Source organism: Carassius carassius, chromosome 24 (assembly GCF_963082965.1).
Source record: "Carassius carassius chromosome 24, fCarCar2.1, whole genome shotgun sequence".
NCBI classification, from domain to species: domain Eukaryota; kingdom Metazoa; phylum Chordata; class Actinopteri; order Cypriniformes; family Cyprinidae; genus Carassius; species Carassius carassius.
Window position 1 is genome coordinate 27,805,261 of NC_081778.1, and position 16,625 is coordinate 27,821,885.

The window sequence follows — 16,625 nt, forward strand, 5'->3', positions numbered from 1 at the left end:
AAGGTTCTTCATGGAACCATCAATGCATATAAAGAACCTTTATTTTTAGTAGTGTAGGTAAATCCTCCTTTTACTCTGCAGGATAATTTCTCTTAAGTATTTTGCCTAGACTAAAAACTGAAAGCTGCCAATTATGATATTTTGGATCCTCAACGTGTGTCCTGCATTGCTAATGTCGGTAGTGTGAGATTATTTTATCATTAGTGCTTGTGTGTGTGGCGTTCTATAGAGACACAGTGTGTATCTGAGTATAGCTCCAGCATTATCAGTGTGCCACGTACCCGCTGGTCATGGCACCGTGCCCCCTCCAGCATCCGCAGCGTGCCAACAGATGTCTGTGAGCGTGCCCGCTTCTCCACCCTGCCAGCGCCAGCCCTCTGCCCAGCAACACACTTCTACACTTCTGCTCCACACCTTCTTCTCTCTGGCTTTTTTTCTTCCCTTCTTTTCTGTGTTATTCTTCCATCTCTTTGTTTTCTTTGCACTCATCCTCTCCTCTTTTCACTGCTGATTTCTATCCTTCCATTTTGAAGCTCGTCTTCAGTTTGTGTTTTGTTCTCCAGGAGCTGAAATCAAGTAAAACACACACAGATGGAGGTTAAAAATCATTTGACATTCTGTGAAAGAGGACTTAGTAAATGAAACAAATTGTTAGAATAATGATAAGTAATGAGTTCATTTTTTCTTGATTTTGTGAGGAAAGATAAAAATTTGTGTTTTGCAAATGCAAATATGATCCTTGTTCTAAAAATATATATTTTTTATTTTTATTTTTTACTATTTCAGATATTCATTCATTCACTGAAACAAAAATAAACAAATGAATCACTTTGTAAAAATGATAAATGTAATATTTTACTGAATCCTAAAGATTTGTTTATTTTTCTAAGATTTGTCTTTCTAATTTCTGGATTTTTAATATCTGTTACTTAAAAGATTAAGATAGTTATAGGGAAATTATCAAGATTATCACAATTATCTATATCTGGTTAATATAAATTATTAATAATAATTATCATAAGAAATCATAAAAGGTATTCTATGTGAAATACTATATTAATTATAATAGAAACAGTTCCACTAGTCAGTATTTACCCTCATTTTAAGAATCGTTTAGATATTGCATTAAACATAGTTTTTTCCTGTTGTCATAACCATAAAACTCTATTTAAATAAAATAGAAAATAAGTGATATTTAACATTAAGCCTTGGATATTTATACAGACAATGCTGATAAACTATAATATGTAAATGATCTTTCTTAACTCTTGTTTTCTTCTAAGCAGTGAAAATGAAAGTACAAAATGCTAATTGGATTAGTTTTAATCTAATAACCTCTTCACACATGCACTATAAAAAATAAAAAGGTGCTATTGTTACCTTAATGAGTTATTTATACCTGCCCTGACCCATAAACATGACTTTTGTTGCTGTCAGGTTGATTCAGCCTTATTAAATGACATTTCTGACTTATTTTAAATGTTCCCAATTGAAGCAAATTATTTTAGGTTACCTGACAAAACATTTTTGACACTGCAAGCTCAAAATAATGGCAGCAAAAGCTGTGAAACATTGCAACACTCACACTGTACAGCTTGTGAAACAGCATGTAGACCCATTAAGAGAGAACCAGATTTTCTACAGTTACGTAACTTATGGATTTTAGGATTTTAGAAGTATTGTTCTGCACTTTTAATACCTATTTAATCATAATCACCACTAACTGAGTACAAGACATCTTATACCTGATGATCAGCGTAAGTGTGTATTGCATGGACTACATTTTTGAGAAACAGCTGAAGAAAGTTATTTTGTTTAAACAAGTCAAAATGATAATTTTGCATCCTGACCATCAGAAAGATATTTTTTTTTATGTTTTAGAGCTTTTTTACATTATAATACAGGCCTACACATTTTTAATGCATCTTACAACCAAATGATCAACATCTTTATTTTTATTCTTATGTCCAGTACTGAGCATAATATCCTCCCCAGTGGTATATTTGCAGTCTTCCTTTCCGTTTAGGTTTGCGAGGATAATATTCAGTGGATATCAGTCAAAAACAGCATATGAACTGGCTGTTCGCTCTGACAGAATAATTGCATTGAAATACAGCTGCACGCCATTATTAGATTACAAACGGCCGGGCACAGTCCACAACAGTTGCGGTTAATTACATGCTTGCAGGGAGCACTTGCGCCCTGACAGATGTAACAATAACTGCATAATATCACATTTCTGAGCAGAGCTGCCAGTTAATCAGAGAGCCTTATTCTAATGCGCCTAATATAATTGTCTGATCCATAGTGTTTCATCTAAAACATCTGGACTAGAACATTTGTATTTGGTGCTATATATTTCTCAGTTGTTCTGTAGCGTGTTGGTTTTGGTCAGTACAGCCTCAGAAGCAGCAGCACAACACAACAAGAAAGACGAAAAAATGCATCTGTGTGTATATTTTCTCAGTGAGGTTGGGTGTAGACAGCTCTGAGAAGTGAATCTACATCTGCCAGCCTCCATGCAAATAGCACCGCCATCCTTAATGGTGAAACCTTCGATGAAAAACAGATAAAAATATTAAATATTCAGGCGTCTCTTTCACTCAGTATCAAAAGGCTCCAGATGTGCTGGGCCGGAGTTGTTATCGGGCGGCCAAACGACAGGCATTGAAAGACATTCCTCTGAATTTCAGACCATATAAAAGTGTTTTATACGATGCAAATGAATGGTAATTTTTGACTATGGAGGAGAAACGGGTGGGTGCCAATAAACCCTATCATTTGGGACTAAAAGTCCACAAACGGGAGACACTTTGGATTCGCCTTGCCTGTCTTCCCGCGTTAGATGCCTGAGATTGCCGCGAAATTAATCCATTTAACAATCTGTGGCTTAAAATTTAAGGATTTCCAGTTTTTTGGAATATCAATAAGTTCCAATTGAAGAGAGAATTCTTTTGCAATTCAGGCATGTGCGGGTGATAACGGAGGAGTTGGCATGGAAGGCAGGCAGAGATGGATTAATTATTCAGGGAACATGGAAATTCTGCTTATCAACGCTTAGCAAAGGAGCCCAGCTCACATAATCAGAAAAACCAGGATGAAAAAATATAACAATGCGGTGGCACCTTCCAGCTCATCGTCTTACAAGTTAGATTCTTCCTGTAATTAAAAACTAACATACAATTATATTCATATCTCATAGGCAGACTATGAGTGGTTATGTGTTAAATATCAGCAAAGGGGTATAAAGGCTGAGGTGGGGGTATTTCAAAAACACACACACCGTTTTACACAGGGATGGAAGTCTCTTGGGACGGATGGAACTACTTAGGCAGGAAAACTTAAATTATCATTTAAAAGCCAGGAAAGACAAAGCTAACGGAGCTCAGAGATGCCCGTTTATTTACTGCTGGCAAGCAGGGAGGAAAAATATGCTTTGCTGCGTTCAGTTCACACTTATCACGGGAAACTTTAAAGGGAACGTCAATGGATAGGGTGCGCAAATCCCAACAGAGCATGTTTGATTCTGGCACGCGGACCTTTGGCGGTGTTTTCACTAACGCGATAGGGTGAATAATGCAGAATGATGGGTCATTTCCACTTTTGCGTTTAGAAAACTGGGATTTTGCAGTAACGCTCACAAAGCTCTTTGTTCCTGATACCGTTTGGTGTTGGCAAGGAACAGGAATAAGGTGGCGAAGCTTAATCCAAAACAGACCCTGATTTCTGCTGTGTTTCTTGCGTTCTGTTGAAGATACCTCTGTTTCCTGTACTGCTGTGTGAGCCGGAATGACTATTACAACTACAAATGCAAGGATCATGGAAGTTTCAGCAAACACCAGTAGCTTTTAAAAGAGACTCCTTGCAAATACATTTCTCACTCGTGACCCTTCCAAACTTTTACATTTTTAGCAAATAAACTAAATTAAATGGTGGAACAAAGCATTCCCACAATGTTTTGTGAGTTTCTTTGACCCAATAATTCAAAAAAAGGTTTAAATTTCATTCACCTGGAATGTTGGCGATACACACGTGGACTGATGAAGTTTGGTTTTAGTTTCTTCTCCTTGTCTTTCTTTTCTGGAAATGGTGTTGAGCGCAACACTGTAAAAAAAAATGAACAAAAGACAAATAGTGTAAAGCTGAAGGAATTCAAGTTAACCAAAAAAGCACAAATCCTTCAGTATTTACCTTTATCCTCTGATGCTTAAAAATAAATCATATTCAACATCAGTCACTTGACACTATAGAGGCCATTTTTATTGTAAGCAGCATCAAATTTTAGCATTTTAAAATATAGAATTAAAGATTTTCTTTATGCATATTTTTTTGTCTATCTGTAGAATTATTCATTCATTTTTTTTAGGTAAACAAGTTTACTTACAATAAAAGTATTTTTTTTAAAGATTATTATTATTATTTTTTTTTAGAATTTCAGCAAAAGGGATTTCCAGTGAAAACATTTTAACAACATAAACCTGAGGTTATATATATTTTTTTATTTGTGAGGAACAAAACAAAAATGTAACTCCTTTTGGAATATATAAGACTTGGAAAATAGCACACTGAACCATTTCACTTTCTGACCACGCTGTAAAAAATTACCATGAATTTAATGGTAAAAGACTGTAAAAATGCTACAATAAAAACCTGTTAAATGGTTAAAGGTAAGTTCCCCTACTATATACAGTGAAAAACTCTGCATTGCACATTACATGTAATTTTATGGTAGTATACCATGTTGGGAAGTAAAAAGACTGTGGAATTTACAGTGAAGAATTCCCTGCGGTACATTTCAAATTTGCTGGTTTTTTTTAATAACTATGTTTCTTCTTAGTTTTTTCTTATCAGTTGTGTACATTAGGGTTGTATGTTACATCGAATGTTGTACAATTAATGTTTATTGCACTATTTCAGTTTCATGTGTGTCACCATGATGGTGTTTAGTGTTTGTGTGAGTAACACTGTGCACCTTCTTTATATGTTAATATTTAAAAGCTGCTTGTGATAGGCTTTGGTTCATCATGTTTCTCATCACCACCTGCTTTTGGTAGTGCGTTGGTATATTAACATTATATCAGTTAATGAAATTATAGTATTTAACTGTAAATTTAAGTTTAAACTGTAAAACATAAAATGGTGCTACCATACTTTTTTTTACAGTAAAAATCTGGAAACCACAGCTGCTGTTTTTTTTTTTTGCATAAATTTGACAGATTTTTTTTTTTTACAGTGCATTCAGTGGATTAATTTTTTTCTTGAGTATTCAGACCACTTTCCAAAATACAAATTTTGAGTTGATCCAGTTTATCTTTAGTGTTTCTGTATCTGCGTGCATCTGCATTTATCTAACTCTCGTATAGCTACAGTACACACACATCAGTCACCGGCTGCAAATCTCAGTTTTTTGACTCATTGAATTCTCTTGCCTGCTAAGATGTGCCTAAATGATCTTCCACCTTCATGAAACACCTCACGTCTGCCTCTTTTGACACAGACCAACAGATGAAAGAAACCAAGGTAAGGCGAGACCAAATCTCCTTAGTTCATTTGAAAGATTCCTGCAGCTTTGACGGATGTACTGCACCTGTTGCCGATGTCTCGATTCCATTTTTTGATCGGGACACTCTCTCACAAATGGCAGAAGTGGAGGCAGAATATAAAAAACAGAGTGGATGAGATCCTTATCGAAAACTCTCCACTGGACAATGAATTTTTCTCCACCATTCAAATGTATCGGCGAATGCTTGAGCGGTTCATTTCAGCCGATCCCGTGGGGCGACAATGGACTGGAGAAATGAGTGATGCTATCTCTCTCCTGATGTCATTTCCGTGATCCACCTCATCCTTTGGCCCTCTGTACCTCCATTAATTAGAAAGCAGAGGAATTTCCACTCATCAGCTCTTGGCTTTCTGCTTGTCTACTATCTGAAGACCTCTTTCCACTGCTCAGGGAAGCCAAAAGGGAAAAACACGCTGTATCACACATCTGTATCGACCCTACAGCACTTAGGCTTCAGGAGGGAAATGGCATTTAGCAATTTAAAAATATTCATCAGAGTCTGATAAAAATAAGAAAATAAATGAAGTGATGAAGCTTTGCTTGGTTCCCCTTGACTGGAAGTTTGATGGTACACTTAAGAAGGTGTAAAATGAATAATTGGTAGTTTCGGGTTAGTCTGGTGCATAATGTACCAAAACACCTAAATCAAAATCTTTCAATTCTACATAGATAAAATAAATAAAATAGAACTGTTCAATCTTATATAAAATTACTTTTTTACCCAAATCTATACAAGGCAAGGCAAGTTTATTTATATAGCACATACTTATGTAGCACATATTTAATAATATGTCACTACATATTGTTTAAAAAATATAACAAATATTTTTAAATATTAAAATAAGTATTAATAAAATAAATCATTTACAACTGTTCCGTCTAATTAATGCTAATGCCAAATATGAAAATATTTAGTAAAAAAATTAATCACCTAAAAATTTTTATCAAATTAAAAGCACCCCACACATTTTCTTAAATAAATGCAAACATAAATAAATAAATTGTTGTAATAATACAATGTTTGGGAGCATATTCACCCAAAATACTTCGGAGGAACAAGTTTTTAACAAAACTCAAAAATCGAAATAAAGAAAACGGAAAAGAGTGTTCCTTTTGCAAAGCCACCAGAGGGTGGAGGCAGGCAAAAGTGTCATCAATTTTTCAAAGCGGCAAAGCTAAAACGACTAAATTTTCCTGTTGTCTCTGTGTCTGTGAGGACGCTCAGGGGCAAAGATCTGCAATTAGCAGATATGTGGGTGGGCATCTTTGACTGCATCGAAGCGTGTTAACACAATGACTGTAGATGAGTTTAGAGCGAGTCTGAGTGTCAGTCTCCTGTTTGGAATATGAAGACGTTAACGCTGATTAACCACTTTTTTTTTTACCACTTTTATGATACTTTCATGTTGCTTTTGATGTGTTTTTTTGAAGCTTGAATGCTTCAGTAACTAATAAATGACATGGAAAGTCATGCATGAGGAGTAAATAATCCCAGAATATCCTTTTATCCCTTGATGTATGTTCTAATAGGAGATGAATCTGATCGCGAGGCCTCCTCGTCTCTCTCACCCTCCCGCACAGGTTCATGACTGAGCAGAAACGGAGACGCTTCATCTGTGAGATTAGCTCTGGCAGGCTGGCCGCTGGACATGGACTTCTGGACAGACTTAGTTCTGGGTATTGTGATCCATTTGCAGATGACAGATGAAATCTGTCTCCTCTGGCTGGACGTGTATCTGCAGGTGATATATGGTCACAGATAATAGGACACGAGGTGGACGGTGGGGGATGGAGACCACGGGGCCCCTGATCTCAGCAATGCTGATGTCACTGCCACAGGTGGCTCACTAACTCCGCCCCTAGCCTCCTAACAGCAAATCACACACTTACAACCTATCCAGTCATCCTCACCGAACATGCATTGTGTGTGTGTGTGTGTTTTTGTGTGTGAGAGAGAGTAAGAGCAAATCACAGAAGTTTTATCTCATCCCCATCTGTGTGGTCTCAGGCATGATGATTTTGCACCTTGGCCAAGTCAACCTTCATGCCATCCTGAACAAGAAAAAAAAAGAGAAAAAGCGAGGATGGTGAATGGACTTCTTTTATAAACACAGAGTTCATTTTAGTCCTATTTTAGGGTAAAATTAGGCAAAAAAATACCCATTAAAGAAACAATTTCACAAAAAAAAAAAAAAAAAATATATATATATATATATATATATATATATAATTTCATAAACCTTGCTAATTTATTATTGAACAAGTTATTATTATTATTATTATTATTATTATTATTTAATAGCCCTGGAAATGTATTACTATTTGATTTATTGCCTGATGTTTTTTTTTCCTTCACTAAAGAACATTTGTCTGCGAAAAGTCCTTTTAATTTTTGAGAACAGGCGAATCTCACAAAACATATTTCACCTCAATATCAAAAGCTAAATAAATTTTATACAAAGCAAATTAATCCTATTTTAAGGAACATTAATGATACAAATATATTGAAAACTGTAACTGAATTATAAATATATATGTATAATATAATATAGATAGCTTTAAATAGATAGCTTTAAATTTAAATAGCTTTTCACTTTCTTTTCATTTTGGGGTGAACTATGACCTGGACATGTGTTCATTAGATTCATCTCTGAACTCATTATAAATCTGTGAACTATATATGTATATTAGCTATATGTTGCATTCATTTATAGAGCACTGTTCTATCAATGCTAAAAAAACTAACAAAAAAAACAAGTAAATGTTACTAAGCTATCTTTTTCCATTTTTTAATACACAAAGATTTGTTCCATTAAGTAAATTCAGCATTTTCCCCAGTGTATCTCTCTCTATGAGATGATCAGCCCTGGAGGCCTGTAGTGTAATATAGAGAGCTCCGACTCTCCGCTCTCTATTTATCTTATCACGGCAGGACACCTGTGGAAAGGGTGAACACTCAACTATTATGTGTTTCTGCCATAGAACTAAAACACTAAGAACACTCTCAGGAAACCCATGGAGAACGTTAGCAAAAGAGAAACCTAAATGTTTGGTTTTGACATTCACGATCAAGGGCTGAGAATGAAGAGCATTAGTTTTGGAGACTATAAAAAACACACAAGTCCATGACAGTTCAGGCAAGATAGTCTCAGTGTGTGTGTGCCAGACTTCAGGATAATGAAAACTCTTTAATGAGAACACAGAGATTTAATTTAATCCACATTATAGTCGATTCCATAGGGGAGAAAAAAATACAAAAATTCTATAACTCAGTATTTAGATAATCCTGAGATTTTAAATATGTGGTTTCAAGTAAGGTCAAAATTCCAAGCTAATGCTCTATTCACAGGTTTTTATTCAAATGCTCTGGTAGTACTGCTTAATTAATTTCCATAATCAAACATTTCCTTAATCAGCTTCAGAATCCTAGGCAATGATACAGAGATTTCTCTGTAGTCCTATTTTTCTATTTCTCTATAGTCCTCTATAGTCTATTCTCTATAGAAGTTCTCTATCAGAAATGAAACATTTTTCGGGTTAAAAAAAAAGAGAGAAGGAAAAAGAGTGAGAGAAATCCAAGACTTAACCCTGACTCAAAGTCATCAATATATATATATATATATATATATATATATACTGTATATATGAATAAATAATTAAATAGGGCTATTAAATATAATAATAATGTGTTGCTGATCCAGTGGGAAAGTTCATTGGTTATCAGCAGATGAAGAAAAAATTCAACCAACTTAAAGAATAAAAAACATTCTGAATAATAATACTTGTACCACAATAATATCTGCATTTGGCCTTTAGTTAGAATGAGAATGTTCTCATTTATTTGGCAAGTGGTACAAGTGTGAAACAAGAACTTATTCTGAACAGTGTGATAAATGATTACTTAAAAGTCTGTTTTATGAAGTATTTTCCTTTCTGTTGTGTTGTGTTTGTTTTGGTAGGACTGAGTAACACCAGTGTAGAGTCACGCTAATGGCCTTTTTAACGCTCTGCTCAAACCCATTTAAGCACCAATTCTTTCACGACTTCCTTCATTTCTGGTGTGATTTCCTCCCTGTAATTACTCTTTTCGTTCCCCTGTTTATCAGACAATGTACCTGCAATGGAAATATAAGACCTCGACTAGCCATTCCCCGTACAAAAACAAAATTTAATTTGATATGTCTGGCTGTCAAACATCATTGTTGAAGGGATGCAATTAAGACAATATTATCTGTTTTTATTTTAGTGTTGGAACTGGGACATGTGGAAGCTTTATGATAAGCAGTGAAATAAAACTGGCCACTATCTGTAACGGTGACTTCAGTGACTTCCAGCGCAATTAACGGTGCATTGGCGGTGTGGAGATTGCTGGACTGCCCCGTTAACGCAGGATGCAGATGTGATCGTCCGCAAGCCAGGTGAGGAAGCAGCCGTTTCTGTTCCGTTCCGGAGATATTAGATACTCCACAAAAAAAAAAAAAAAAGGAAAAAGAATTGTACTACCATGGTATGTTTAAATAAAAACAAATACATAATAATAATAATAATAATAATAATGATAATAAAACAGTAGCAAAGTATGTTTTGTTAGTGTAAAATTAGCTATTTTTAGGACCTTTTTAAACAATTTTGTCCCTAACAAACAAATAAAAACAAATAGAGTAAATAAATAAATAAAAACAGATTACCATGGTATGTAAAAAAATAATTCTAGGGCACATTTTGTACCAATTTTGTCCCTAACAAAAAAATTAATAAACAAAAATAAATAGTATACTATATATATATACAGTACAGACCAAAAGTTTGGACACACCTTCTCATTCAAAGAGTTTTCTTTATTTTCATGACTATGAAAATTGTAGATTCACACTGAAGGCATCAATTATGAATGGAATGGACAGACTTAATTATGAATTAACACATGTGGAATTATATATGGAATTATATACATAACAAAAAAGTGTGAAACAACTGAAAATATGTCATATTCTAGGTTCTTCAAAGTAGCCACCTTTTGCTTTGATTACTGCTTTGCACACTCTTGGCATTCTCTTGATGAGCTTCAAGAGGTAGTCACCTGAAATGAGAAGGTGTGTCCAAACTTTTGGTCTGTACTGTATATATAGTTATCTTCCCATGTTCATTATTCATGAAACAGGTATTTCAACAGATGTAAAAAATGTAAAAAATAAATAAATAAAAATGTTGCTACCTTTATACTACTTTGTGTCTTTCATTTTTTCTTTTTTATTGTTTTTGACAGAAGATTTGCCAGATTTGTTAGCAGGGAAACAGCTAACAGCAATGCTGTTGGATCTTCCAACATAAGAGAGCAGAAGGGCATTTCATTGAGAAGTAGAGGATTATTTAGACGAAAACAACCCTGCAAAAAGTAGGTATGTTTGTCAAGACTGCCTCGCAACAGCTGAATTTATTCTCATTAGAGCCATTCGTGCAGCTTCCACAAATCCCAGGTGGCCTCTTTTATTTCGACTCCTGTGCAGTTAAGGTGTTGAGATGCAAATTTGTCTCCCATTAAAATCTGAATGCTTGAGTAAAAGAGGGCTCCTACAACCTTCACACGGATTCATGAACCCTCCCAATCCATTGATCGTGGTTAACAGGCACTGCATGATTTTGCTGATGCATTTTTAGTGGAAAGGGAAAGTGACTGTGATTGACAAATTGCCTGTAAAGACGACAGCATTACTGTAAGGTTCACAGTATTTAAACTCACCATGTATGACAGTATCACTTTCCCAAGCAACTTTACTAAAAAGTAAATTCATCAGGATCTAAAAATCATCTAAAATGAATATTGGTTTCATTTATTCACCCATGTTTTTCATAAGTCAGTGGTTTTATTCAGAACCCTGTTCAATTTACAAAAATGTGACTGAACACTGTACTAAATATTTTCCAGCATGAATCCTACAGTACAGCATGATCAGTTCGATTCCAGAGCTATTGACTCTTATGAACCTTTTCTTTTTAGTGAAAATATAGCAGCAAAATAAAAGAAAGACATTTTTTGTTTTAAATCAGATCCCATAAAAAAAAAATCTTCTCTGCCTCTGTTGGGTTGTTGTACTATTTTGAGCAAATCCAGCTTTTCTCAGACCCAAGCTATACAGTATGTGACTGTCAAAGTGTTGGGTGTCCCAGCAAAGAGAAATGAATGGAGTTCAGGCGGCAGAATGAGTTCTTATGTTTGGTAAGCGTCTGTGGGTTGCCAGAACGCAGATGGACAGCTGTGGGGGACGTCTGTGTCTCTCACACTTTACTGCACAGAACTCTCTCTTTCTCTCTCCCACCACACACAGAACATACGCTGTACCTGCAGCTTTAACATTCATACGCAGCGCTCTGATTGATTGTGTTGACAGATTAAAGTGTGACTCTGTCACTCCAGATGTTTGGAAGCACTGATAATTGTGTTTCAGTTCAGTATTTCAGTGTAATCCTAATAGATTTGAATTAGGGCTGGGCGGTAATATTATATCATGATATGAAATATGAATCCTTTTATCCCAGAAGTGGTATTTATAAAAGTTGTATATCAAGATTTTATACACATGTACAATTTAACTCAGTAGATTTTCTGTTAAGACTTTTTTTTTGTTTTGTTAAATTTCCTGTGAAAAATAAAAGCTGTATATTAAAAAAATGTAAATAGTGATTTTCATAATTTCATTAATATATATATATATATATATATATATATATATATATATATATATATATATATATATATATATATATATATATATATATATATATATATATATAATAAGAGAAATAATAATATATTAGATAAACTAATAAATAATTAGTCAAAAATTATTATTGCAGATTAAATATATATATATATATATATATATATATATATATATATAATATTTAATCTGCAATAATGATTTTTGACTAATTATTTAATAGTTTATCTAAAATATTATTATTTCTCTTATTATTATTATTTTCTGCCTTTTTCACTTTATTTCACTAATTAGACCATTCATCTGCAATAATGATAAAAATCAAAACAGAGCATTTATTATTTTTTAACAAAATAATATGCTGTATAAGAAATATACTTGTAAATTAAAAGTACTTCATCTTATTATCTTGTTAAGTTCTCTTTTGGAAGCAAAATATTACATAATGATATTATTATTAATTGTATAACAATTATATATATATATATATATATATATATATGTTTATTTTATTATTTCTTTTTGCAGGAAATTAAATGAAACGAAACCATGGAGTAATGCAGTTTTTTTTTTTTATAATCTTGAAAAAAAAATTCACATTATGAAACACTGAACTTAAAAGACTCAAGGTTAAAGTAATAGTGTATTATTTAATGGATAGATGTGAATGGATGAGCAACATTTAAAACTTTCTACTTTTCACAGAATCAATTCCTGATGAACAAAATCAAGCCCTACCATTTTTTGTTGAATATTCTATACTTCACCTTCAAAGAGCCTTGTACACAATTTTTTTTTAACTGATTCTCTGTCCATTCTCCCTGTTCTGGACTGGATTGGGACAGCCAGGCAGATCAGACTGTAGAGCGACAGGCCTCGTTTCTTCACCAAACCACAATTAACAGGAGTGGTTATTCTCCTTGTCCTCTGAGTTCCCTGCAATGCAAATCCCAGATAGAAAGGGTTGGAAAATTATGCGAAAACTTGGGAGGAGAAAGTGGCTCACGTCTGTTTGCCGAATTAATCGCTTTCTAAATGGCTCCGGGCCAGGCAAAAGTTAACATTTGCAGTTTCAAAGGTTTTCAGCGCTTGCAATGAGCCATGAAATTATTGCATGCTGGTGAAAATGGCAGCTGATGAAAAGCCCACGGAGCAGGTCCCACAGGCGGACAGGCAGCATGGCGCGGGAGGGGAAAGCAATCGCCCTCGCCTGCCCGACAGCCACATGGAGGAAGAGGAGGCAGCGAAGGTGCTGCTTCTGAGGAAGTGCTTTCTGCAAATGAGGCCGCCTGCTCTTCATCACCCAACTGCATGGAAATACCTATCAGAGATGATGTTATAACTTCATAAAAATTATGATTAATAAATGACAAAGATCCCAATAAGCACCTACTTCCTATATATAATTTTATTTTTTTGCATCATCATGCAGTTCTGACAGACAGCAGTCCAGATTGACCAGAGGCTAGCACAATAAAAACATTATTATAATAGAAATAAATACATAAAATATTCCTATTTACATATGAATTGTACACTATATTCCAAGTCATCTAAAGCCATATGATAGCTTTGTGTAAAATTAAATGATAATTTATCCCTAATTTTTACATCTACTGCAGCTCTCAAATTAAATATAACCCATATGACAAATTAGAAAACATTAAACATCACTGGTTCTCAATCGTCTTGCAAAGTCATGAAGTCAAACAGGATTTTAGAGAGATAAAGATTATCAGTCAAAAATGGAATAAATTTTGGATGTTCTTCACACAAAACTTTATAGCTTCAGAAAACTTATATGGACTACCTTTAAAGTACTCTTTTGCCCTTTTTGTCAAAAGGCTGTTCATTTTGTTTATTTATATATACACATTTGTTTGTTCATAAATTACCTGGTCAGTCAGTCAGGGGTGCGTTTCCAAAAACCAAAGTTGCTAACTAAGTTAACAACTTTGTTGGTTGCAATGCAATTTCCCATTGCCAACCAGCTAAGTTGCTAACAGGTTAGCAACTATGGTTTTGGGAAACGCACCCCAGAGTGACGGATTTCTTGTTGTACACTTTTCTTTTCTTCAGTTTTCTTGCTGCAGGTAATGACCCGTCCATGACCAATTAATTACACTGATGTAAACAACCTAGGCTTTTGTTCAGCACACACACATTCAACGGGAACACTGAGGAGATGCCTGCAAGGGAAAAGGAGGTGCAGCTCCATGAAATATTAAAACACACTGTGCCAAGAGTGAAGTTCCTCTCCAGTGAGGAGGTGTGCGGTGCTATGCAGATTGCCTGCTTCCACGGGTGTGAATATTCGGATTGATTTTAAACATGTCGAAACCGACTCTGAGAGACGCCTGTTAAGCATTTTGTCTGGAAACGAAGCGTTTTATAAACGGGACTGCTTTTATTTTGGAGTGTCGTGATTGTTGACATCCTGCGGGATGTTTTTTTGGTTTTATTGTCAACACTCTGACTATGCATGCCAATCTATTTTTAGCTGCGTGTATGCGTTTCTTTGTCTCGGTATTAACATTAGAGAGAGCTATGTGCAAGATGAAGTAAATATTCAGCATGGTTGGATGTGCATAAAATTTAACCCAGAGGAATCTTTCTTCAGAGATTATGCTCAAACAAGTCTTTATCATGTTATCCTTCTCACGAAGCCCATCACATTGGGCTAAAACTGGAATGACATATGGAGTTTTTGCTAATCTAAATTTTAAAAGGATGTTTTTTTTAGTAAATAAGTTTTACATGAGCTTAATTTAATATCTCCTTCCTTCTGTGCTTTCCTAACACACCTTAGAGATTAACACTCATCTCAAAGCTCTGTGTGTGTGTGTGTGTGTGTTGGGTTACTTACATTTACACTGGCAGTTCTATCTGAGCTGAACGTGTCACATGATGCCAAAACTGGATGTTGCATCTCCACTTAAGCGGCCGCTTTACCAATCAATAATGATAATACAAGCATCTTCTACGGTGTGGCATACATTTATGTCTTAACTACATCACCCAGGTCTAATAAAGAGTGTTAAAGCTGTTCAATAACTGCAAAATAATTCATAAATGGCCCAAAATTGCTCAGTTTTTACTTTGACCTATGCATTTTAATCAACTTATTCACTAAATTTCATACATTAAATGTGAAATTAATTTGCAATTATGCATGGGAATTCGTGCTGTTCCAGACTTTACCTATTGCTGCTAATAGAGTTTCAGAGTATGTTTATCTAGCCGTTGGAGTATCAGTGACATTTAAATATGTTATGCCTGGAACAGAAATCGCTAATATGTTATTGTTAAGTCAGACTGAATGTGTTAGATATTTATAAATGAGCACTTAATTGATTAAAGAATGCATTAGTGCTTAATGCGAGTTGTTAACTTTCCCTGCACCCTCATTAATATGAGCCCTATGGGGATTGCAGAGCTGCATTTCAGCGTCCTGCAAAGCTGAGCTTGCTCACTTTCCCTCATACTCTTCCCCTTTCCTCCGTTTTTTTCTCCTCATGCACCTCTCATTTTCTGAGACTGATGACTGACAAAGTAATTAATCACCTGCAGATGGGAAGTTGAGCAGATGACTGGTCAGATCTGAAAAAAGACACGGGGTGTTTCTTCAACTTCTTGCACTTTTTATATCTCAATGTTTTGTTTATTGAAACAAACAGATTAAAATTTTTCCCCCCTTTATTATATAAAGTACATTTTACCACAATACATATCTAAATAGTTTGCCTTCATTTAATTTTGTGAAATATAAGGTTACAATTTTGAATTTTAAAATCCTAAATATAAGAAATATTAATAATTATATATGATTTAATTTTTTTAGCCTTAGTCTCAGAATTTTTATCTTTAACTATATATAAAAAAACATTATAAAAATACTTAACTAATCTTAAACTATAAAAAAAATCCATTAGAAAAATTCTAATTAGTATTAATTAAAACTATGTATTTAAAACTGTGATCATGAGCTAAACAAAGAGTGAAATAAAAAATCATCAATCATATTTTTGATTTATATACATTTACACAAAGTATGGCTGTCTCTCAAGTCTGGTGATTATTCAATTAATCACATTTTTTTTAGACTCTAGTGTACTAGTTACCAAGGAGACAAGTGTCAGAGAGAAGAATATGAAATATAAGACATGTATGAAGAATTCTTACCGTAAATACCACTTTTGATCACCGTTGAAAAAAAAAGCTGCCTGAAGATACTTCAAAATTCTTAATTTCTGCTCTATGAAGAAAGAAAAAAGGTTTGGAATGACATGAGAAAATGATCATAGAGTTTTATTTTTTGGTAGGCCTACTAGTTCAGCTCTCCC

General features: G+C 34.4%; 1 long non-coding RNA gene across 1 annotated transcript; it reads right to left on the reverse strand.

Moving 5' to 3' along the window:
* Nucleotides 1-13,589, reverse strand: LOC132103712 (uncharacterized). The gene is made up of 4 exons (XR_009423440.1): nt 13,045-13,589; nt 7,536-7,615; nt 4,011-4,104; nt 1-566 (listed from the first exon to the last, which is right to left on the reverse strand). It is a non-coding gene; the product is annotated as an uncharacterized LOC132103712 (long non-coding RNA).
* Between the last annotated feature and the right edge of the window lie 3,036 nt (nt 13,590-16,625).